General features: G+C 43.7%; 1 long non-coding RNA gene across 1 annotated transcript; it reads left to right on the top strand.

Annotated features, from left to right (window-relative positions):
- Positions 1 to 264: 264 nt before the first annotated feature.
- Positions 265 to 21,557, top strand: LOC129784620 (uncharacterized). Its single transcript, XR_008747575.1, has 4 exons — positions 265 to 714; positions 1,161 to 8,798; positions 11,764 to 11,917; positions 16,090 to 21,557. It is a non-coding gene; the product is annotated as an uncharacterized LOC129784620 (long non-coding RNA).
- Positions 21,558 to 24,654: the final 3,097 nt, after the last annotated feature.

Raw genomic sequence — 24,654 nt, 5'->3', positions numbered from 1 at the left:
TGTAGGGGGATACTCCTTTACCTTTAGTCATGAGAGCTAATGGGCAAAATCAGGGAAAAATGGCACTGGGAGGTGCCCCAGGGCACCTGGGGATTTAAGAACATTTTGGAAAAGCAGTCATAAACTCAGGCTCACCTTGTAGCTGGTCCTTATAAAAGCAGGGCTGCTGCCCCAGCTGTGTTAAGTAATAAATTGTGATTGTGTGAGAAAGCACAGCTCTGTATTCCAAGTGCTCCAATTTAAGAAACTGCTGCATGTCCAATGCACAGAATTATACGCATATTATATGCATGTGTGTTGTGCTTATTAACATGCAGAAAGTAACAGCTTATGCTTTTCTCTCTAGAGTTGTGTTCTCAAAACTCAGCAAACCACACGTGACTGCAATTGGTAGCTCCAGGCACCCGACTTGTATGGGCAGGAACAGCGTGATCTGGTGGCACATGGGGTATTTCTGCCCTGTAGTTGATGCCCTTGGGTACAGGCACTGTCTGCCAACCCACAGCCATAAGAGAGAAGTAGGTCCATCTCATTTTCCTGGGAAATTAGCAGTACCAAGAACTGCCTCTTTGATATTGCTTTGCAGACTGACAGCAGAAGTTATGCATAGCTACGTGCCTGTAGCTGCCCTAGTTTTTGGCAGCATCAGAAAAACCTGGACAAGAAAGGGGCAGTAGGCTGCTGTGCCTTATCTCAGCCCTGGTTCTTATGCAGGTGAGGTGGGTGGGGGTGAGGGTGGGATTGCTTAGCATCAGCTGAGCTGCACTGAGGGCCCCTGCAGCCTCAGCAGGTGTGTGGCGTGGATGAGAGGTTCCTGCTCAACGTGACTCACTGGGGAAGGTGCTAAATTCGTGGCAGATCTCAACAGCTTTTAAGAGCTGCTGGGCTATAGGTTGGTGTTGGAGGGTAAGCGGGGAGGTGGTGGTAGCTGAAAGGAGCCCAGGTGGGATGGGTACAGCCAGACATCAAACCTTCTTGCTAAGAGTCTGCCTGACCTGATAACATCAGTTTTGACCATTGCTGTTGCAAAGCAGGTAAGAGGCTCTCCAGCTGGAGCCTGGCCATGAGCTCCAGCAGAAGAAAGCTATCCTGAGAGCTGGGAATCTCTTGCATGAGGTTTGGTGTATCTAATCCTGGGCTGTCCCTCTTTCCTCCTGCAGGATGAAGCTATCTTGTCCCTTCTGCTCCAGCCAGCAGCACTAACAAGGCTCTCTGGTGCTCACTGCTTGTTTGTGCTGATCTGTGGAGGCCTGTCAAGTCTCCCATGTGGAATGTGAGCTGACTTTATGCTGACCCACAACAAGGGTGGTGCCTCATGGTGGCCCCCTGGCCCATGAGCCATAGGCAGCTGAGCCAGCAGTGCTGAGGGGGACGGAGGGGCTGGAGAAGGCAGGACCGAAGCTGTGGTGTGGTACAGCTCCTCTCAGCCCTGTGGCCACCGGTATCTCCCTGTGCTTCACCCAACCTGAACAGCTCCCAAACTAGTTCTGTGGTTCTCTAGGCTCTGTGTGCCTCTAGGATGGCCCCTTAGAGAAGGACTCAGCAGCTGTGACCCAGCACCCCTTCCCATCCCCTGCAATTACCTGAGGAGGCAGCCTGCCTTTGTGCTGAGCTGCTGGTAAACTCCCAGTGGATCCTTTGCTGTGTTAAAAGTGGGAGTGTGTGTGAAGTGAACCTGGTTCCAGGGTTTTCCCCGATACACCCAGTGCTGGCTCTGACTTTGATCAGCAAAGGGTAGCCACCAGAGGAGGGTGTTTATTTATTTTATTTTGGGTCAGGACTTGAGTGTCTGTGGTGGGCATCTTCAAAAGCTGCGCTAGCCCCAGCTGCTGTGCAGATAATGATGAGTTGCTCTTTGAAGTTGGGATCTGTCTGCCTGGTGTGTCAAGCCCTGCTGGCACTGAAGATCTTTCCTTTGGGATCAAGGTCTCGTCTGCCCCTGTTAAATTATATGCCAGGCACAAAGCTGCATTCCTCTTAGGCTGAAAACAATACAGACTGCAACAGTCCTGCTGAACAGCTTGGACAAGTCCACAAAACTAAAGGGGAAAGTGGGGCTGAACATTATGTAGGTCACACTCTTGCCTGGCCATAAGTATTATCTTGGAAGAGTAAAAGGGGGAACCCTATTAATGTCTTTTTGCATGAGGTGCTTTGGTGTCTCCCTGGGATGGGGCAAATGGCCAAGCTTCCCGATTGAAAGGTTTTAAGGTTCTGCAGACCTATTACCAGGAGCAGAGGCCATCTGCTTCTCCACTTCTCCTTTCAAAAGCTGTCTGGTTCTCCGGAGCCCTTTTTACACTCACTTGCTTTTTTTCTCCGTAGTTGGAGCTGGCTTAAGCTAAAGCATCTCTTGGAAACCCTTTACTCATTCATGATCGTACAGCCCATCTCCTTGCTGAGCTCGCCCAAGCCACCCTGTAGCAGTATTGCAGCGGAGGTTAGTGGGGTTGTACCTTGTAGGATTTTTATCTGAGTTCCCATAGAACCTTTATCTCTGGAAAGAAGGAAAAGTGCCAGAATTGTGTGACAGACTGTGTCCCAGTCTGAAAATGCTCCAACTCTGAAAATCCAGGTCCACACCCCTGCAGACATAAATGAGCACAACTCCACAGGCTTTGGCAGGGCAACACCAGCTGCCGGCACTGATTTTCACTAATAAGGATATTTGCTTGCCGGGCAAATACATCCGTTTATACCAGTGAAAACCCAAGGTGACTTCCACCTAGCTACTCCGACATGTACCGCTGTGACAGTGGTGTGTGCAGGGCTGTATTATCTCAGGACCTGGCTTTCTGTGCTGCTGTACCCTTCCCAGCTGGCCACGGTGTAATGAACCAGCTTCAGGGCTCACAGGTGAGAGGATTCACTTCAGACCATGCTCACCCTGCAGCTCAGGGTGTTGTCGACAAGAACCACCAGCACTAATTGTTTTATTGTCATTATTTTCATGGTCTCTGTGCTAAGTAGAGGCAAAACTGCAAATACCTTACTGCAGAAACATGAAGATCTTAATGATGCCACCATATTTTCACTAAAGGGGATGCTCCAATTTCAGTTTTGGAGAAGATGAAGGGTTTGAAGAGTGGCAGAGGAAAGTCACGCTACCCATATAAAGTGAATAACCTATTTGTGATCCTTCAGCCTGCTGGTGTTTCTATAAGGGCAAAATGATTTTGCTACCAGTCAGATATTGGAAACTTTTGTTAAAATCCTTATAAATCTTTAATGCTACTAAAGAGCTCTAGTCAAGCATCCTTAAGGCAGTTGAGCCGCAAGTAACTGTGTTGGGCCCTCCTTTACTGTGAGATTCTTCATTCTTCCTCCACCAGAGCTGCGGGCAAACCCACGGTGCTTTGGTTACTCTGTGTGTTTGACCCAATTACTGTACAGTATCTGTCAGATGAGAGCAGCATATAATACAGACGTGCCTGATCTGGAAGCTAATTAGTATTTCCTTTGTGACTTGGGAGCAGGGTGAGAAGGAGGTGGGAAGAGGGGGATACAGTGAAGAAAGTATTTCAGGAGCGTGCACTAGTTTTAATTTCAAGCATGACTGCGGTCATTTCTTCCCACAGTTTGATGCTGAACTTGAAAAAATAATCTATCTATATATCTATCTACCTACACACATGTGTGTGCATATAAAAAGAAAGAAATATATCTGGAAAATCGGTGGAGTTTAGAGTGATGGCATATAATTAAAGAAACAATCTGTAGCATAATAGACTAAGCTGCTCTCACTGTCAGTGAAGAGAGCTAATGAACCTTTTATGGACCAGAAAAGAAACAGTGGTGGCAATCTCACTCTCTAGCTGATTTGCACTAGCTAGGGAATGACTTTTAGCCCCAGGCTTGAGAAACGAGTTTTGGGAAGAGCCATAATTTCAGTGTCAGTGCTGCCTGGAGGACATGAAGCACCCTTTACACACTTTGTACGCAAGCTCCTGCTGACCAAGGGTGCCTTAACCCTGATGGATCCCTAGGGCCAAGGCCAAGGGTGCACCATGAAGTATCATCTGTAGATCTGCTGTGTGAGCAGCTCTGAAAACAGGAGGGGTAACAGATTATGTACCAACCCCCTCGGCTTGATGCTACAAAACTGATTAGTACATGCCCAGAGTTGTGTGACTTGCTGTACTAGCAATATAGAACTGGTTTAGCAAAACTCACTTAGCATTAGTAGCTAAATTTGCTGAAGTTAGGCTGCAAGCTGTGAACTTTCACCTAGATATGTTGAACTTTACCTAGTCAAGTAAAAGACGGTGGTCCAATCCAGAAGATAAGGATGCTACATGCATTAACAGAAGCTGCGACATTAGAGGTAGGAAAAGAAACAGCCCCCCTAGAGACAATGAAAGGACCCAATGAAGACCGGGAAGACCCCAGACCCTAATATTATTACTGGTCCGAACTGTTGCATGAGGGGTGGGGAAATTGGATTGTAAAGGGTATAATTGCCCAGGGATGTCTTTGTTTGAGGTCCTCCTTCAGAGGCACCCAGCTCAAGCTCCAGTGCTATTGATTAAAAGGACTTTTCTAGAAGAATCTTTTTTTGGCTTATTGATTCAGCAGAAACCTAGAGTGGAAACCCTGTTATGGTGGCTGGCATGTGGAATTCCCATAACACCAGCAAACACACCATGCCCCAGGCTCACTCCCCATATCGGATGGACCATACTCTGCACAGACAATGAATATACGTATATCCCCAGGATATAAGGGACTTACCATGCATATGGTATAGACACAACATATATGTGCTAAAGGGTCATTTATCCAGGATTTCTGTCCAGCTTGGGTCCGTGGGTGACCCACGATGCAGGAGCCGGTAAGTCTGTATTTGCAGGGGACGTGTTAATTAATAAGGGGCTTCCCTGGAGTGATCAAAAAAGACCCAACACCGTGCAAGGGAGCACAGGCTAGGAGAAGTGCTGCCTCTCAGACCAGACGTCAGTCCAGAGCTTTGATGTTTAACAACCATTAAAATGGAAAAAGCCATTTCTCAGAAGGATAATAGCCATTTGGCTGAGTTCTCCGTTGGGCAATTCCACATGGGCTTCTGGCTGCTGTAACGTTTACTGAGGTTTTGAAATTCTCTCTGCTAAACAGAGACAATATTGCAAACACCTTATTGTGGAAATGTCGAGATTTTTGTGATACTAGTATATTTCTCTGAAGTATATTTGTGCTGCATTTCCAGCTCTGGATCATCCTATTTGCTCTGAAAAGCTGTTCTGCTGTAGCTCTGGATGCTGCATGGTTAGGAAATGGTATCTTGTCTGAAAATATTCCTAGGCAGGGAACAGCGTAATGAAAAACTTGGCCATGTTTTATGGCAAAAACTTTTTTCCAGAGGAGTCGTTCAGATTTAGAGGCAGCAGAATGCTTATTGCTGGTATTGTCAATTTATTTGTGTAGAAATCAGACAAGCAGCCGTTTTGCAAAGCACTTAAATTGCCCCTTTCCCTGCTTTTCAGAATTAAATCTTTTGGCTTTTTGATTTGAATGGAATTTTGAATTTTAACAGTGACATTTAAGCAAAAAGCCTTTTACTAGAGAATCCCTTAAAGAAAACATTTGAAGCTGAGACTGAAAGTGTTATTTACCTGTAAACAATGTTTTTGAACCATTGATTACCTTTCATATTTTTTTAAATGGAATTAGCTTTATCTTTACATTATATTTTTTTCTGTCTGAATTGTGCACAAGCTGGAAAAGCAATGTTCTTGGAGCTCTATTAGTAAGTGTTATGAGAGCCTGTGGGCTGCAACTGATGAAAAGCTACTTTATAAGTAGAACTTCAGATTATTCTGTATACTTAGGAAATGTATTTTTTCCCCTCTGACTTGTGCTACTGCATTGATATGGGAAAGTGGCATATTTTGCTTTAGGTACTAGAAACTTATATTTGAAGATGCAACTATAAATTTGCTTTTTCCTGCTGTTGAAATGAGGAGGGAAAAAAAATAATCTGTGGGTTTTTTTTTTTTCCTGTTCAGGCAGATCTGCCTGGCTTGTCAGAGAAATATGCAAACCCTTTTTGAGGTTTTGTATTCCCTGGAGTCTCCAGATTGGAGGGACTTAGACCTTAAAATGTAATTTTGCTGACATTACTGGCTGTATAATTGCATCTGGAATGGGTTTGTAGCCATGATGCCCACATGGACATAGCCCTTGTTGAGGCAGCTGAGTGTGTTTGTTTTCCAGATGGACACAAGGGACATCCCTTAGTGAAACAGCGAATGGTCCCTGACTCGTGTCACTCCTGACTGTGCCTGGACTATATGAGAAATGCTGGATGGGGAGTTGCCCTGGGCCAAAACTGTAACAAGAGTCTTTCTCAGGGTTTAACAGCACATGGGAGACTGCTAGAGTTTGGTCACTGGTAAAGTTGTTGCTGGAGAGTTTATCCTGGTTTTTTTCTCAGATCAGACTTCTCCAGTGCACCAGCCTGCTCTGGAGGGTTTATCTTTGTAGCTCATGAGGAAAGAAGGATTTGCTTCCAGTGACAGCACAGAACAGAGTCTGGAGAGATCTGGTGTTAAAACCTACCTCTTTCGGGGTCAACAATTAATGTATTTGCTAAATTATATCATGAGTCATTCCATCATCTGTAAATTATGAGAGTGGTAGTTTTGTTTTCTCATCTTCCTTGAGACCTTCAGAACAGGTATCTGGAGGCACCCAAGGCATCCATAAGAGGATGGAAGTTATGATGCTGATGCAATGAGAGACCTGTGTTCTCCTGGAGCAATATTTGGGGCCTGGTGATATACCCTGAAGCATCTCAAATGGCAAGAGACACTTCTGTGCGGGTAGCTGAACTAAGTCTGCTTCTCAAAAGCAGTGATCACGTCCATAACAAGGCTGCCCACAGGTGAGTTTCAGGTATGAACTAAGATACTCCAAGGCTTTTCAAGGCTTGAATTGGAAGGCTGGGCTGGCAAACCATCAGTGGATTAACTCAGTGGGTTTTCTTTTTTTTTTTTTAATACGGCTGATTGCCTGAATACAAGAAGGAAGGGATTGCTCTACACCATTTTCTTTGACAAAGAAGTCACTTGCAAAATTCAGCTTAATTTCAGAGCAGCCCAGATTGATGATTTCATCACAAAATAGTCATGACAATGCATAATCATGGGCTTGAGTATATTTACAAATGAACAAAAGATGAGACCTTTTCTAGTGAATAATAGAGGGCACAGATACATTCAAAATTATTCTGCCTTTCTTTAGATATGTACTTAAAAGAACCATCTTTATTCCAGCTCCTTTAACTTTTTTTTTTTCCCCCATAGGAGAATCAGGGTTTTGCCCAGGTTGCTTGAATAAAGAGCTGTTTCTAACACTTGCATATTGATGCCTACAGCATTGCAAATGTAATGTATGCACCTCATTTATATGAATCATTTAAGAGCATAGATCCATAGAAGAACATAGAAAGATTAGCCTCTATATTTGATCCAAGTCCTAATAAGGCCAATGGAGAGACTCATCAGGCATTTCTCCTAGACCATCTCTGCCTTGTAACTGGAAAGGCTACTGCCTACTATGGTTGGACTAGGGTGCAGAAGGTACTGGTTTTGTTCCTGACTTTGACCACTGGGTAGCCTTTAACTAGTTGTGCTGTTCCCTTATGACTCCAGTTTTTCTACCTGAAAAAGAAAACAAATGCTAATGAGTTCCTTGGAAAATGATTTGAGGTGAGTTCCCAACAGATCAGGGTCATTAACTACTCCTTAAAGTGAGGTCATCAAAATTAATGCTTAGGTGGTGGTTAACCCTTGATAGATATAATCAGCTGCTGATAAAACCCAAAGCCACTCCAGGCGGAGGTATTTTAGCTGCCTTGTTCAAAATTAACTTTGCTACCTGCAGGACACAGTATTTTGCTGTAGAAACTTGCTCCAAATTTCATGAAAGATGTCTTTGTGAAAGCACTGGCTCTTCTGCTGATGGCAACGTACAACCTCACAAGCCAATGCAGCCCTCCTGGATTCAATAAAGTAGGTGTTCAGTTATCTCCCACCCTTGCACAGCCTGATTAATTTGGCATTTTGGGAAACTGTCTGCTAGCTTTGGGTTCACGTGGAAATACACCCAGGAAGGAGGGTGGGCAGCATCCCTCTGGGTAAAGCCCTCACCTAAGCTGTGTGAGGCTAAAAGCTTGACTCCAGTCTGAAAACTGCAGGCAGCAAGCTGAATGCCCTCGTGTGGCTTAGTTACCAGGCTTACAGCTGGATGCTTGGTACACGGGTGGAAGTTGATTCATTCTTATAAATATTGGAGTAAAAAATATCAAGGGAAGTTTTAGGCTTTTTTTTTTTTTTTTTTTTTTTTAGTGAGCACTTTTATATGGTGCCTCTTGCTGAGACCTAACTAATCACCCAAGGAAAAAATGAGTGCCATTGATTCAGTGAATGAAAATGTAAATAGAGGAAGAGATGTCAGTGATGAATTTGACATCTGCGTTATCTTCCAAAGCATGATTTGTGCTAATTGAGCTAGATGAGAGTTCTCAGTATCTGAGGACAGCAGCAGAGATAATGTTCTCTGTTGCCCATTCAGGAGGATGAGAAAGACTCAGTACAACACTGCAGGACAGGGCTTCTGAGGAGGTGTTTGAATTAGGGGTGCATCCAAGCCAGGAAGCCCACAGAGGACGCTGCAGCACGATGTAGATTGGCTGAGATGCACCAAATGGCACTGTTGGCCACACAGACGAGTTCTCCATTAACGCAGCATGTTTGAAAGAAGCAGCTTGAACTTGGATGGAGAGCTCTACATCTCATGAGGTGAGTCTGTCAGATAGTCTATCTGGCGTGTTCTATCTATCCAGACAGGTCTGTGGCTACTATCGTGTGACAGGTTTCCCTGTTGTGACCATGCTTGGATCAAAACAAAGCATGAGGAGTCTGCTGAGAGTTTTAAGATTCCACTTGGCAAAAAAGTTCTATTGAGGCGCCAGGGCTGTCATTGCCAAGTTCAGCCAGAGCTCCAATTAGCACCATGCCTGCAGCTGACCTCCATGAACTGTCTGTTTTGATTAAAAATCATCAAAGATAAGTGATCTGGAAGGCTTAAACCAGGGAAATTGCAAGAGAAAGATGCCTGGTATGTAACCATGCAGCCCTGCAACACAGTGTTGCCATTGCTACTAAAAGGCCATAAACTTTGCACGGAATTTGCAAGATGCAAGGCTTTAGGTGAGAGACTTGTCAGGCTTGCTCTGGCTGAACTTTTCTTGAGCTGTCTGTGGCTTTGTTTTACTTGGTGTAGCTGTGACAGCAATTTCTCTAAGTGACTGGTTGTCTACGGCTAATTAGTTTTACTTTTGTAACCACAGTTTTATATAGACAGCAGTAGTGAGCTGAAAAAAAAACCCAGGAAACTTTTAAACCACACTCAATTAAAGCTCCTTCTCAAAAACCCTGCTCTTCAGTTCCCAAAGCCTTGCTGCACAGCTCAGAGGCATGAGCCTGGGAAGCAGCTCATAAAAGCATCTTTGCTGTCCTGACCAGTCCCCCACAGGGCTGAATCCTCAGTCTGGGATGAAAAGTGAATAGTGCACTCCAGGACTGGATGGAGAAAGGGGAAGAGGTTGATGATTTTGGGTGGGATTCATCTGTATCTGTTAAATGACCTTGTTGTCTAGCCCAACCTCATTTGCTAGAGCTCTAAGCTCTTGCTAGAGCCAACAGAGGGATGCAGATGCCTCTGAAGAACTGTTCAGCCACCCCAGCTGGTAGTTTATTGAGTTGGCAGGTAGGCAGTTCTCTCCTCTGGTTCAGAGGTGGCCTGTGAAGTTGGGAGACTTGATGTCTGTTGACATCAACAGACATCATATTGAGAGCTGTGCAGTTGGAGGAGATGAATCCCAGGTTCAGGAACTCAACTTCTTGAACTGGACTTCTAATGTCCTCTTTGCTTGTCCCTGGTGTTGTCATGGGTGAAGAGCTAACCAGCTAAATGCACCAGCAAGGGAGGTCATTTTGGCAGCAAAGCAGGCTGGGTCTGCTAGAAGAGGTCTGGGATGTGGCTGCACCACTTGGAGGATGGAGTCCCACCAGCAAATGAGCTCCTGTGCTGAGGACCCAGTGCCTGGGCCAGCGATAAGGGTCTAAGCAGGCTGTCACCACTCTCAGCACTTGTAGATGTTTGCTATTGCATAGATTTGCTAACACAGCAGATGAAGAGAGTTTTAACATGGTCGCTGATGTCAAAGCATTTTACTGAAGCAATGAAGTGCTTTGCGAGGTCTTGGCTCTACACAGAACCAGACCTGTGCCCAAAACCCCACCTGCTCTCCCCTGGGAAAGGGCACATTTGATTTTCCATTGTCTGTAAAAGCTGTCCTGTGGATAATCTCATTTACATTCCTGCCCTTCATAAAACCCCCATGCCTTGCAATGGATGTGACTGGCTGAAGGAGCAATAACCTTTTCCACTGCTCCAATAAAAGCAAAAAGGCTTTCCAAACTCAGCAGCACAATTTTATCAGCTTCAGGTCTGCCTGGAAATGAGTGGTGAAGCTGCAGCTACTTCAAAATTTTATCAACAGCACAGAAAAAAGTTGCCAGTGGCCTTTTAAATGTGCTCAGCAGTAGTAGGGAAGAAATGAATGGACGGATCTCTGTGTGTGGTATTCTATTTCCAAAGCAAGGAGGGTATGGCAAAGCTAGGAGGTCTCCTGCAGGATGGTCAGGGGGGATTTTGGTATGCTGGCGTTACACCATAATCCTTCTGTGTGTGCCTTGGGACTGAAGGAAGCTGCTTTATCCTAAAAGAAAATTATTTGGTGCAGAAGATAATCTGCTCTTTGGTTGAACCCAGCTTGATCTTGTTTAGCATAAGGACAGACTGCACAGGCACTTTGCCCATTTTTCCAAAGAGTAGACTTCTCAGCAGGAATCAGACCAGGAGCTAAATCCCAAGCAATGGAAATAAGCCAGGGGTCCCTAGATCTGCCACGAGTTTAGTATATAATCTCAAACAATTTTTTACCTTTTCCAAAAGCATTTTCTTAGCAAACACGATGACCTGAAATCTTTCAGTGATGGCTCAGATGCCAGATGTGTGAGGTAGCCACGGCAGGTGGGAAGGAGGTGAGCACTGGGTGCTGTCATTGCCCTCATGGGCTATTTTTCAGTTGCCAATCTGGCACCTGGAGAATTTTTTTGCCAAGTAAAAGCAGCAAATACATGCTCTGGCTGTGGTGCATGCTGCAGCCCTGCACACTTTTCTGCAGTGCCAAGGCTGTATTTGAGCCTTTCTGCTCAGGGGGGACCCACCAAGGTGATGCTCCAGCAGACTGCATGGCACATCACCCTTTCTGCCTAATAGGAATCAAAAGCACATTGTAAAAGGCATCTCCTCACCACAGCCTGGCCCAGGTAGGAGTTGTTAAGACATTGATATGCAGGAGAGTTTGCTCTCTCCTTGCTGAGGAGGTGCAGTGTATTGGCCGAGAGCCCAAAATGAGGAGGAGGGCCTGCCAGCTGTTAGAGGCACTTGAAAAAGAGATCAAAGCATATTAATTCATTGTCCTGCTCTCATTCTCTATTTCCACAGCATCTCAGGATGATGAAAATACTACACCCCCCCCATGAACTGTGCAGCAAGCAGCTGCTGGTAACTGCAGAAATTACTCTTTCAGTTGGTGCTTTGCTGAGCCACGACGGAGGCACAGCATGATGGGCAGGTTCGGACGTGGTTCAGCTGACCGAGGGCTTACATCTTGCTCTTTTACTCGTTTGTCAGGTGGCCTTTTGCCATGTCTCTGCACAAGCCTAGGTTTCCCTACATGTAAAGGAATGGGCTGCAGTCCTGACCTCCCTCAAAGCACGCCTTGTGGCTCCTGGCTGGGCAGCTCTGTGCTGCAGCTCTGTTAAACCTCGTGAGCATCTTCTCAATGGTAAGGATACATCACAGGGCGAATCAAGGACTTTCACTGAAGCCTCACAGCTCCTTCTCCAAAGCATGTTCTGCTATCCTGGCAAAAATAGTCTCTTTTTGTCCAAGTACATTTTTCTGGACTTTTTTCCCCATTTACCTAGCCACTGCAAAAATTACAACAGCGTTAGCACATTGACCTGTGACCCTGCTACAGTAAACCCAGGTCTGCACATAGGATTTAACCACCTAAGTAGCCTGGCTGACGTTTGAGGTTATGTCTATGAAGTGCCAGGGAACATTCCCAGACAATGGAATTGATCATCTATACTGTGAAATTGTTTTGATGCCGCTCTGTGATGCCCTGTGCCTGGGCTAAACGGCATTTTCCCAAAGAATGTCTGGGAGAAGTCAGTGTGGCTTGCTCCTGAGAAACAGCTTGAATGGAGCCTCATATTTTGGAAACTAAGAGTTTAATAAAATAGCAGCGGACCATGCCATGCCAGCAGGCCTCGGTACCAGAGAAGGATCCCAAACCCATTTCACTTATTGCGATAGCTGCAGCCTTATTGTTTATTCCAAGTGCTTTCTGCCCCTCCTTTGCACTGTCAGACCACACGGGGCACATGGGTATGCAGCATATTGCTTACACAGCTGGATGGCATGAACAGCATCCCTCAGCTCTCTTTACAGTTGTCTGCAGTACTACCAGAATAAGTCACAATGAAGAAATCTAACCTTGCATGAAGTAGGGCACCCCCTGCTCTGCATTTAGATTTTATTTTTTTTTTTATTCTTTAGCCCAGCTTCTCAGAAACAGGCAGCAAAATCCATGTATTGTTACATGTAGGATTGCTGAACTGATTTGTGGATGTCCTGGTACAGCTTTGAGTCTATATGATACATTTATATGATTAATATTAAATATGACAACAAATAATAAAACAGTTTAGTATGATAATGATTTATTTAATATATGATACATTATATGTCTATGCTTATTTTATATTGATACTTATATTTATTTTTGTATTTATTTAGATTTAGATTTAGACCTAGATCTAGATTTAGATTATCTACTTTTAGCAGCAAATAGTCCACAGCCCCAGGGGTCCCAGCCTCGTCCAGCCTGGCAGGCAGTGCAGTAACTCATGCCAGTCTCTGGCAACGCCTCCTTTCTTTTAGGCTCTCCTCAAGGCAGAAGAAGCATGGAAATGAACTGATCTGGCTTGTAGCTCATTTATTCGGTTTTCACCTGGAGGCAGCACTGGGATTGTCAAACTCCCATTTTTTAACTCGGGGTTAAACCCAGGAAAACAGGCTGGGAGACAGAGATGAAATGTTTAGTCGGGTCCTCTGAGTAATGTCTTTTAGGGTGACTCATTTAAGGCTGTTAAGTTTGGAAATACTGGCCTTAATGCTTCTGAACCCCAGTTTCTCCTCTCCCTGGACCTGCTTGGTTCAGTCCATGGAGAGACTGTGCTGACGGCATCACTGAGCAGCTCCTCAAATTTCTGTCTGCGTTTCTTACAAATTTCATGCACAAATGCTCTTATTCATTGTGTATTGGCCCAGCACAGACAGGTAACCCTCATATTCTGGCACTGCCTAACTTTTGCAGGTTTGACTTTCTTTAAAAGTGGTTTTGAAATGCAAACATATCAGTGGGTAGTATTTTAGCCTCTGAAAAAGAAGGAGATGCAAAAACAGGACCGCTATCCTGCGACATCAATCACCCTTCAGGCTCTAATCCCTTTTCTGCAGCAGGGCTAGGAATGCAATGAAGAAGCAGATTGCAAGATTAAGGAAGAAAAAGCTGCCCTCGTTACTGGAACTTGCTCAACCCTTGTAGGAACACGTACTCTCTAAAACCATTAGTCTCAAGAGGAAAACTAGGATTGAAAATTAGCCCCTAGTACTGGAAGGGCCCTTTTCACAACCATCTTTCTCTTTTTTAATTTATTGGGTTTTCCCCTCTCTGCTTTAATCATCTGGTTGCCTTTCTTTTAAGCTTCTCCTCTGCTTGTGGGGAAACAGATGCTGAGAGAAAAATCATTTTGCCTGAAAGATTTGGGGTGATTTTTCACCTAGAATAATATCCTTCTTGTCATTTTCTCTTCAGGTGCTGGTGCAAAAGGTCAGTTTGCTGTTGCGTGTATTAGGAAAGGAGAAAACTTCCTAGCATTAGGGGAGAGCTTAGAATTCAACAGCCTTCCACCAGAAAAAGCCAAAAGACTTAATATATATGTGTCATTTTGGGCTGCTTTTTTCTTTTTTTCCCTCTGTTAGAAGTTCCTAGACTATAGCTTATGCATTCTGAAGGATTTTATAAAAATGTAGATTCATTCTATTGTCTCCCAGACCGAAGAGATCATCAAAAATGATGGTTCCCCTACAGCTGAAAGCTCCTTGACTTGCTGGGATAGCTGGTGCTCAGGAATACCGGTCCAAGGAGTTTTGTCTAAAGTGACTGAAGGTCAAAGAAAATTCCTGAAAGGAAAATCAATTTATTATTATTATTTTTAATTTTTTAATTGATAGTTCTTATTGCTGCTGGGGTTTGTAAGTCAGGGAATGCAAGGCTTACTTTGAGGTATACTTTAGTTGAGGGTGATGGTTATCCAGCCTAGTGAGAAGCTAGAGGCACCATTAAAAAAAAAAAAAAAAAAAAAAAAAAAGGCCTGTAAAAAACGAATGGAAAACAATTTCTTGTCCTTTGTACTTACTTAGCTGATAAAAAGGGAGAATTAACAAAAATGGTGAATCTAATCCTATTAGCATTTTACTGAAGAAATAACACACTGATGGGGTGGTACCAACAATAAAGGTACCTCTCCCTGCTCTAGAAAAGAGATAAAACTGGTTCTGTCAAGACTATTGGCGGTCAAGAAGAACTAGAAAGGACTGTCATGTGCAAGGCATTTAAATAGGAAACAGGTAGAATTGGGACATCCCTTCACAGGACAGGGGGTTGGATGTCAGCCCAATTTCTGTTAGTCAAAGATACAAAAATATCAAAATTACAGAGATAAGAGTGACACTGAACCCTGCACTGAGAAGGAAAAGATGAATTTCAGTAATAAAGTTTTTAGAGATGTTTAGTGCAACACCTATTCTGAGGTGTTGAAGAACAGGAGGACTTTTACATTTCTGATGTTGTTTTTTGGAAACTGGTGCATCTATTTGTTTTCTCTGAGAAAGTACATCCAGAGTGTGCACCTTTGGCAAAGTCAGGAATGGGTGTGTTGATGTGTACGTGCTGCTGAGCACGAACGCTACAGTCTATGTTCGTGCTGACAGCTGACATACCCGCATGTGGAGTGAAAGCTCCTTTTGATGAAGCGCCATAAAATCAGATTGGAATGGTAGGACTCATTACAACAGAGCTCCTCCTCCACTTGTCAAGATCTCCTTTCTCCACCTTAATTCACCTTCTAGTCAGAGGAAACATTCACTATTGGATGCTTTTATTTCCATAAAACTCAATCATGTAGTCCATTTCAGTGAAAAGGATGGCTGTGCATGTCTCTGTGTGCCTAGATCATCCCAGTGTCCATCGATCAGAAGGCTTTTTTATTAATGGATGTAAAATGAATTAATAATGAAGCCTTCAAATGCACCTTTGCACTGTCCCAGCAGCAAGAACCCCGTGTTGCGCAGTCTGAGCCAAGTATTGCCCAGAGTTCAGAGCAATTAAAAAAACCCAAACAAACCTAAAACCTACCCTATAAAAAGCTATCTGATATGCTTACACATTAGGTCATATTTAAGCAAGCTGCCATGACTTAGACAAACGGTCTCGTTTGCCCACGTTTGCCCAGAACAACACTGCTCTGGCCAGCCAGCAGGAATGTTCCATCATGGGGGTGACTGGAACAGGACAGATAAAAATAGCTTCTTTGCTGCAAACACGGGCCCACTCACTTATCTCAGAGGTGGATGGTGGTCTGTGAATGCTCTTCACGGCCCCTGTTTCTCTGTCTTTTTGCTTGGTAGACAAATATCTAATATTTCCCAAAGATGCTGTGGAAAGGTGCCCTGGGGCAGGGTGATAACTGCTGCAAGAGCCCAGAGCAGAGTCGGGGGGATGAGTTAAAAGAGGGACAAAAAAATGGTGAAGCAAAGATGGCCTTTTATAGCTTTGATTGTGAGCTCGCTCTGTACTTTAATTTTAATTCTTTTTTTTCCCATTAGATTTCAAGCATAATTCAGCCATTGCTTGCTACCACTGGGTCAAGACCTTAACCGTGACACCCTTTGAATTTCTGCATGATCTGGAAGTTGCCACCAATCACCGGGAAACTGGGAAATATCTAAATCTCAAGTGTCTGACTTTCAGTTGGCTTTTTTGGGGGTGTGTTTGTGGAAATGTTCTTTGAAGGTACTATGAAATACGTAATTTTTTCTGCAGAATCTATGAGGACACAAGCTGTCCTAGCCCGTTTCTCTCAAGGGTGGGGAATGAGCCCCTGACCCTTGCATTTAGCAGTGCAGACATGAGCATGCTGATGAGGGCACTGGTGAGGTTGCATGGTCAGCTGCTTCTTCAGCAGGAGCATGTTTCTCCATCTGTGCTTCCCTCTGACATCCCATAGCTTTGTGGACACCACACAATTATGCCCTGTGATGGTTTTTTTCAGTCCAGAGCTGGTTTGGAGAAGCAGCATCATCACTCATGTGGGTTGCTGCAAGGCAGAGGGGCAGCAGGGAAAGGCAAAGCCGGACTATAGCCATTTTTGCTATCGAAAAGACATCTGCTGCTTGAGGTGACTGACCCTTTTGCATCCTATGTTCCTTGACAGTGTGAGGGACTGAGCCAGGAGAAAAACTTCCAGCAACAAACCTTTCATCTGTTGCATGAAAGTCCTCATCTGGCTTTGGTGTTTTGAGTGCAATGGCTCAACTATGCAAGGTCACCATCCTGAGAGCAGCCACTTCCCTCCCCCTCCCACTGCCTCCTGCATTTATGGGCAGTGACGTAATGTGCAAGAGTGTTTACATCCTCCTTAAGAGTAACCGTCTACAGAAAATAAAACAGGAAAAAATGCAGCTCTAGCACTGTCACTTCAGTTCTTTGATAACCATATGCAAGGAAATAAAATTAATATATTCCCAGGTTACTCGCCAGCTGCAGTTCAACTTGAACTGAGGGAGAGGGGGTCTCAAAACCATGTTGAAATGGCAGGTGGCAGTGGCTAACCATTCCCTGTTCCACCAGAGGCAAGCAGCACCTGTTATTAGTTGCCTTTTCCAGACAGTCGTTCGGAAGGTGCAGGAGCAAGTGGTTTGAGCCTTAGTGAAGAAGCTGAAGGCAGAACCTTCATGTCCAGGAAGATGGAGGCAATGGAGAAGGTGGAGGAAATCAGTCGGTGTGTGGACATCCTAAAAGCCATAGATCTTGGCTGTATCTTCAGCTATGGTCCTGGTTCTCCCACAGTGGCAGCTTTATCCAGAGTTTGACGTAAATTTTTTTCTGTTTGGAAGCTTGGAAACCGTAGTGTTGTCCTTGGGCTGTACTGCCTTGTCCCTTGTCACTACCAGTAAATTATGATTCAGATCAATATATTCTGTACCCACGTAAAAAAGACTCCTTTTTATGTAGTGCTCACAGTCACGATAAATCACATCACGCAACAGCAGGTGGATTGTCCTGGCTTGTCATTACACATTGCCATTGCTGACATGTCCAGCTGAGATAATCCGAGTAAACCCTTTGTATTCAAAGCAAGAAATAGGCACTTTGGGTGAGATTTTCAGCTGCCTAAACACAGGCTTGAAGAGTCATAGTAGATGCTGTGAGGTTTTCTTCCCCGAGTACAGCTGTCCTTACAAAGCGATGTGTATGTGATGTAAGTCGCGTGTTACCTCTGTTCCCTTGTAGATGTCTGCAACACTTTGGGGGCCTCATGTGGCGTTAGACACAATGGAGTCCTATTAATGTATAATTAATCTGATGTAATTTAGCTGCCTGCTTGAGATGAAATGATTATATTGCTGGTGCATTGCTTAACGTTGACCAGATCTCCAGTGACTATAAAGAGAACTTCACTATAAAAGTGCAATCGGGGAAATCAAAACAACATAATCCCAGCTTCAATAGATTAATAGTAATGTTGAAATTTGGCCCTGGGAATTTTGTCGGTCATAGCCAGTTTCACAGACCCTGAGCCACGTTGCTTCTTTTTTTGGGGGCCATGAAATTCATATGTGAATAAGTGCCCCCCTATAACTCTGTATCTGAGGACAGAGTTAGTAGAGAGAAACACACATCTCTTGTCACATGTGCAGAAGGAAAAATGGAACAAGCAAAGGTCTGATTTGTTATTGCTCCCATCTGGAGGGTAAACCTGACATTTCTATCTGCCAATAGCAATTTATTGTGAAGCAAACCCACAGGGAAGGTTTCTTCGTGCTAAATCAACCAGCAAAAGAAATGAACCTTATGTTACAACCGAATAAGAAACTTAATCACAGTCTACATGTCTGGGTGCATAAGTAATTTAAATACATGCAGCTGCAATTTCAATATATTAAACCAAAACCTCCCAAACAGCCCCGTGCAAAAGAAAAACTAACACTCCGTTAGTAAAGAAATGGAATATATTCAAGTGCAGTTTTGTTCTCATATGATCTTTGGGGAGAGAAAGAACTTTTTATGACCTACAAGGAAAATTACTATGTTAATGATCATCTGGTGGTTCTTCTATCCCAGCTAATATCTCTTTACTGGAGCCATGGTCAAACTCACTCTCTGCTGAACCCACGTTGCCCAAAACATTATTCTAAAGAGTGTTGTCAATGAGGCAAGGTCAGGAGTTTTAGGTATATTATTATATATATAGGAGGTAGCAAATGTTTTCTTTACTTCTTTGAAAAGCTCTGAATTTGTATTTTACTTACAAATGGTAACCTTCCCTGAGTGCTAATGTAGTAAGGGTAATTATGTAATAAAAAAATAATAAATAAAAAAATAAAAAAATTTGGTAATAAAAAAAAAAAGGACAAGCAGCAATGTTCTTTCTGCTTGTAAGTATAGTTTTATATTATAATACTCAAGGTTTTCATACTGGGTGGTCACCAAAAAATTCTTATTACAAAAATTTCTATTCAGTATTAATATAGAACATAGCCAAGCAACAATTTTGGTTTTTAAGGGAAGAATATTGGGTATACCGTGAGGCTTACAGGTGTGTCTTTCAAGCAAAACTGTAAATATTGCTGTTTCCTCCTCCAGCTTTGATTTGAAATGAGTTTGTGTAGCGTCTTCCTCTTCATCATCGTATCTTTTTATTGGCATTTCCTCCCACAATACACATTTTCATTCACAAGAGCTTGTTACTAATTTTTGTGTTAACTGATTTGACAGGAACTAGACCCGCTGTGTCTCAGAGGGTCAAGGGCAGCTTTGGATGCTGGTGATCCATCCGTTCATTGAACGTCCAGGTTCCCCTTGGCAACGTCTCTGTAGCCATCACCTTAGACCTTTGCAGTTCACATCCATTGGGAATTTCTAAACCCTTCTTTACAGTTTGCGTGCAATGCATGCTGGGAGGGGGGGGGGGCTTTGCATGGTGGGACATTTTGTCCCTTTCAAAGAGAAGAATTGGTATTCCACTGTCTGCTCTGTCTTTCAGTTTCCAAAGTCCTAAATCAGACAATGTGGAGTTATTTGAGTATATTATGTCTCTCAGTTGCCTCAGTGCACCTGCTGCACCTGGACAGATGCATTTCCCCCGAAACTGAATTAACTACATTGACATCAGCTCCCTGGAAAGGCGTTCAAATGAGTGGCTCTGACATTAACGACTGCGTAATAGATACGTAAAACTGGGTGAGAGGAATTTCACCCAGAAAGTCAATATTCAATAACAATTGCTCTTTTCTTTCTGTTTACAAAGCTGACAATTGTTTTTCACACTCTGGTCCACTTCACAGAGAGAAAACAGTGATGCTCTGTGTGCAAGGAAATGTGGTTTTTTTCAGCTTCTTGCCTCCGTAGGGAGACAAGGGTGTTGCGGAGAGAGGTGCTGGGTGGAAGGTGTTTCCACATGTGGTGGCTAAATGCAACCTGTGGTTGAATGGGGGGTGTCAGATGCATTCTCCTGGCTGATGGTAGGGGTTTGTACCTGCCTTGTTCAGATTGTATGAAGAAAGCAAAGCTATTTAACTGAAGTCCTCACCTCTGAGGAGGTCAGAAGAGGTTCAGAATAATGAGAAGCTGCGTTGTCCACCTCACCAAGTTGTACTGCATTATTTTTAATTTGCTTTCCTTCTGGTTCATGAAAAGAAAACAACTTTGGTAATGAGTTTCTGCAGCCAGATTCTCTGTACAATAGTGAGGACTTTGTAATTTATTTTCATCGCTGAAGTGCCTCATACCTATGTGTCATACTACACTTCACCAGCACTTTGCAAATTCTTTGCTTTTTCAAGTACTTGTTTTTCTTTTGACAAGAGATATGTTCTAGCTGAGTGTGTGTGATCCACTTGGAACCCATCTCAAATGCTCCCTAGGAATTTCTCCCTTGCCAGAGTAATTGCTACTTTACTCTTTGACTTAATAACGCCTAAAAATCTTTTTCACTGTGAAAAGGCCATAGCACTTCAGATAATATTGAATCTGAAGAATTTCACTCTTGTTCAAGCCTTGGGAAACTTCTAGAACTGGAATATTATTATGGATCTAAACAGCTCTCAAAGAACATTCCATTAATTTACATTCTGCAGTCTAATTAGATTGGCATTTAAATAATGAGAGTTACTGAATTATGTATGTATCTTTTGTTGACGTTAGGAAAGGTGCCCATTGACTCTTACCGCTGCTTAGCTCCACAGATACAACCCTTGTGCTTCTTCTGCCACAAAAATGGCATCTGTACATACATATTATTAATCTATATACAAATTAATCATCATGTACATAAAAATGAGCTGATTTAGTAGGACGTTGCAGCAACCAGAATTAATTTTGCTCACCATTTTGGAAACTTCACCCATGTAGAAAGATTACTGTAAATAAACTAACTGCTAAGGCTTCCAAAGAGTTGAATTTTTCTTACAAGTGGCCACCTTAGACAGCAGAGGTTACTCACCCAGCCCATATGATGTTCTGAGAGGATGGCCCAGGCTCCAGCTCTTTGGGTTCGGTTGTTTTGCATAATGTTACACTTTGTTTTGATGTCTTAAGTCTTTCCTAACTTGAATAAATACCTAATTTCAGTTGTGAATTAGACAGACCTGTGATGCCCTGTAAAGAAGATTGTGCATCTAAAAGATGTACCATTTGCAAAATCTACTGCAACAGAGCTCAGCGCCTCAGGTTAGTGATTAGAACTGACCAGGCTGGAAAAGGGGTGGGAGACCATGAGCACCAGTTTCTTCCAGTTACAGAAAGTTATAACGCAGCTGGAAAGAACTGAGGGATTTCATATTCTTCTGTTTAAACCCTAGTAAATAAATAAGTCTAAATCATCTATGCCCAATTAAAAGGACTCATTCTTGAAGATCCAGGTTGTTGCTCTCACTACCTAGTTGCTCTGGCTGTAAGGTGAGTTAGTGGAAAAGAGACTATTGACTTTTCTTCTTTTTTTGTAAATGCATTTGAGTTTACCTTGGTTTTTTTCACCTCCCCCTTTTTTTTTTAATATAATTTCAAATATCAGAAGTGAAATGTTTCATTTAATCTCACAGTTTTTTGTTTGTTTGTTTGTTTGTTTTCAAATGGTATTTTTATGTTTCTCTTTTCAGGAGAAAGACCCATAGCATGTAACATTTTAGTCAAAATAAACCACATTTTTTTTCCCCAAATAAACCATGGATTTTTCCCTTCCCCCCCCTTCCCTTCCCTTCCCTCCCCTCCCCTCCCCTCTCAGCACACCCCTGCACACAGTTATTCACACAAGCCCTAGAACCAACACAGCTGACCAGTGCCAGAGCTTTCCTCTGGGGTGGGGGAGCTGCTGAGAGCCCGGCAGTGACCTGTACTCTACAGCCTTGATTCCAAGCTTTACCCTTGCCCATCACAACGACAGCCATCCTCTCAGAAACTGCTGCTGCCTGGCCAGTAAGGGAAGCAGGAAAGGAGAAAACTGTCCAGTCTTCTGCCTCAGGTCATATAAATGATGGTGATTGTAAATAACCTAATTTACAAAAAGATCCTTGGAAACGTGACTGTTGTGAACCAAGAAAGGAGTGATTTCAGACTCAGCAAGAGGAAAAGGGCAGACGTGCTTTGGCAGTGGGAGGACCAGGCTGAGCTCCTTGCATTCTTGCCTACTGCTGCCTCCGGGAGATCTCTGCGGGTTGTGAGGTGTGTATGGACCTTCTCCCATCACAGACCAACATGCCCAGCATTTTCTCAAAAGCCAAAGAGCATTGCTGGAATAGCTCCCAAGGAGCATTCTGTTTAGACTCTTGGCAATGAACTAGGAGGAACACAAGGAGGGAGGGATGGAGGCACTGACTTGGTGGGAAGTCCATGATGGGATGCAATGAAAAGCTGTACCCAGTCCAAACCAGAAATCACATTACACACATAAATTTTTTAGATGTAATAAATTCCTTCATCACTGCAGGCTGAAGCCATGTTTCTATCAGATCCCCATATTTTTTAGCTGGGAGCAGATAACGTGTAATCAAATACTATGGCTTCTAACTGCTTTACGCCAAAGAACTTGGAGTTAAGTGGTTGATAAGAAACAGCCATTGATTAGGCATCCCAGTGAAGTACATCTGTAAGGGCTGAGGGAGGCAGATTGGTGGCAGCAGTGGCCAGCTCAGTATTGGGGTCTTGCTGCCGGTACTTTCCTTCCCTTGTTAAGTAAGATTCACGTGTGGATTCAGGTAAAAAGTGACAGTGGGGTGCAACCAGCTGTTGAGACTTGCCAGAATAAAGGGAAAGATAAACAAATGTGTGGGTGTTGGTATGACAAGGTTCTACTCTAGTTTTCTTCACATCTCATGTTGGCATCACTGTGCTTTAAAGGCCACTGCCCAGCTACCACCAACGCATCTCAGTTTCTAAGGACTTTTGTTTCACCTGTTGGAAAAAAGGAGAACTCTCCAGAGCTGATGGCACGCTTGCACTGCTCATTTATGTGACATCTTGGCTAGAAATCTCACTTTGAATCTCCTTCCTCCTTGATTTGGAGCTGATACTAAGTGACAGGACTCCTGTTTGTCACCCAGAACATCTAACTACCAAGGTATTGAAGTTTTAGGTTGAAGTGATTGTCCTCTCATTGTTTGGACAAAAAAGTGTGCTGCAGGGTGTCTTGGTCTTGCTTCCCCCCCCAGCACACCAACCCTCAGACTTACAAGTCAGATGTTGCTTTCCTTTCTTTCCCTCCTCTGTCCCAGTCTATGTGCAATAATGATGTTGAGCTGCTTTGAAGACCAAGAGCAGGAGTGGTGCTGGCTGGTTTCAGCACACCAGGTGAGTTCCTGTACTCTTAGGCTGTGTGTGGGAAGAGTTCAAGGCTTTGAGCTTAACTGGGCAGAGTGGACGTATTTCCCAGGGGAGAGGTTGAATCTGTAGTGTGATGGGGCAGGGACGGGCTCTAGGAAAGGGCTCATCACTGAGCACTGTAAGGGGGGTCCTAACGCCACACACTCCCAACTCTTGCCGCCTTGTCTTTGGCTGCAAGGCCAATTGGGTTCTGAGAATACCGCTAGGTGGGAAATGGCTATTTTGAGATGACATCTCAGTTTACCTGGCTTTGTTCAGATGGTCCTACAAAACATGAAATGCATCGGGAGTTACATCAATCAGATTGATTCCTCTGTGAGCATGTGGTAGCATCGGAAGAGTTTTTAAGGCTTTCGAAGTGTATGGTATTACAGCAGTGATGCAGTACCCAGGCTCTCTGTGCCACCCCCCCTTGTGATCCTTGGACACTCCAGACCCTTTCTGAGCTTCTCTGAGGGCAGGAGGACTTTCCGTGGATTGTATTGAGTCACAGTTCACACTTCATGTCCCCAGTGGGAGGGAGTGAATGCATCTGGTTGCATGTAGAATGAAGATAATTTGACTGCTAAAATTGATTCACTACATGGAAAATTGCTTTAATGCCATGGAGATCACAAAAGTCCTTGCCCTGGCATTTTGCCATGGAAACCACAGGGGATCAAAGGAAAAGGATGCCACTGGCCATTCTTAATCATGGCTTTTTCTCAGAGAGAATGATGTTTTTACAGTTATGAAAAGCCACTTCACCACTGAACTTACACAAAGAAGCTCTAAAAGCCAAGCTGAAAAATTTCCAGATGTATGTGATTGCATGTTCTATCCAATTCAGAATAACGGTGCGTGTCCAAGAAAAGCAGTGCTATGGTCCTTGCAAGCCAGGAAGGACGGCTCTTGTGCAGGGGACACACAGCAGAAATTGAAGATAGTTGGGTTGATTTTTGCCGCAGAATGCTTAGGTGACCTTCATCAAAGCCCCTTACACTAATTAATTTCTGGGCAGTGATGGGAGTTCCTCATATGGAAGACATTTTTTGGCAGTATGTAACTGTCATCACCTCTATAGACACAGAATAAATGTAGTTGGCTCATTTTCCCTTTCCCCAGCCTTTGTCACTGGTTTTTCTGATTCCTGATTTAATCCGCAGAGGGATCCAGTGACAGTCAGTATGCAACAACTCTGCTTCTCCGAATGGCCCAGAGCATTAGAGACTTTGCTTTTAAATGAAAATGGTTAATCCACGCAGAAGGGAGGGCCATATATAGCAAAGACTTGTCATCCCTAGTTGTAGACT

This window comes from Falco peregrinus, chromosome 5 (assembly GCF_023634155.1).
Source record: "Falco peregrinus isolate bFalPer1 chromosome 5, bFalPer1.pri, whole genome shotgun sequence".
In the NCBI taxonomy this organism is placed as follows: Eukaryota; Metazoa; Chordata; class Aves; order Falconiformes; family Falconidae; genus Falco; species Falco peregrinus.
This window is presented reverse-complemented; position numbering and strand designations above follow the sequence as displayed.